Here is a 1,722-nt window from a genome sequence, read left to right on the forward strand (position 1 = left end):
TATTATAATATAATGTATTATTTATTTATATATATATATATATATATATATATATATATATATATATATATATATATATATATATATATAAAAGTTTAAAATAATCATCATTTTATTGGTGGAGGAGTTCAGAAGAGGTGTAGAACCAATATCAGCACCACCAATCCTCTTTTGCCTCCTAGCGTGAGTTTCACACAAAACCTTAACTCACATCCACACCTACTTAAAAGCAAATTTTCCTCATCAAAGTCAGAATAAATTCTCATGAATGTGAATCGTGTTACTATGTTTAACCAAAATGAGTTATTTATATTTTAATTTTTCTATGATATAATAATTTTATTTTATGATTAAGAATTATAAATTATACCGCACACAAAAAACAAATTATAGTCATTTCACACATAACTTAATCACCATGCATCCAAATAGTGCACTGGAATACTCCTCCGTATGCAAAGAAAAGATAATAATAGAAATATAATAATCCAATCGCAGAAGTAATTTTTTAAGAAGTCAAAATCCAATTGCGGAAATTATTTATTTTCTAAGTCAAATTATGCCTTGTTAAAAAAGGATTCAATGATTGTATAAAAAAATCAATCAACCAATGGAGTTCGGTGTCTCGATAAACAAGTTAAAGCATCTCCAACTGTAAACTTAATATGAGTTCATTAAATAGGATCGAGCATGCCACATCATCTTAAAATAATTTATTTATTTTTTACTCAAAGAATGAACTCATGAGTTTATTAGATAGAGTTCATCGGTAATCGTTATATATTTATTATTATACGTAAATTAATTATAAAAAAAAAAGTAACCGCGATGAAGTACAGTGACAATCAAGACGAAAACATTTACGTACCGTTAGAGATGCTCTTATACTCTCACAATATCATAAATTTAGTTTCGAATTTTTTATGTTGGTTTAAATTTAATTTTAATTTTTGACTTTTTTATCTAATTTTTGTTTTGATTATTTATTTATTTTTTAATTAATTTTCGTCTTTTACTTTTTATAAATAATGATTGTTAATCATTTTTACAATCACACCAAAAATTATATTAATATTTAGTTATTAAAATTGTTTTTGTTTATATCGCACTTGTAAATGTTGCACACTTGATTTTATAATTGATCTAAGATTATACCTCAATAATTCATAATAATAATTTTATAGTTGTTTGAAAGAGTTATGATAAAAATAATTAATATTAATTATTTATAAAAGGTAAAAATAAAAAATGAATTAAAAAGAAAATAAAAAAAACCACAACAAATATTTGATAAAAAATAAAGAAAAATAAAAATTATATTTAAATATTTTATGTTCAATGTCTTCTACTCTTCAAATAGGATTATCTTCCATTAAAAAACCTATAAAAAAGAATGACTTAAATATATTCTAATTTCACCATCTTTTTTATCAATTAAACCTAAACTAAATTTACATAACTTATATTTTTTATTTAAATTTCTTTTCGATTACATCAACATAGATTATCTAAATTGATTTGTAAAATCTAAAGTGACACAACGGTAAATAACATCTCTCGAGTTAGAACACGACACATTGCAAATGTATGTATTATTTTTTTTATAATTTCATCTGTAAAAATCATTTTTATCTAAATTGAATTTAGGTAACTTAACGTTTTAGGTAGCCAAAGTGAAGTATTTATTGAAGTTTGAGCAGAAAATATTTTCCTACTGTACGT

This window comes from Cicer arietinum, chromosome 7 (assembly GCF_000331145.2).
Source record: "Cicer arietinum cultivar CDC Frontier isolate Library 1 chromosome 7, Cicar.CDCFrontier_v2.0, whole genome shotgun sequence".
NCBI lineage: Eukaryota > Viridiplantae > Streptophyta > Magnoliopsida > Fabales > Fabaceae > Cicer > Cicer arietinum.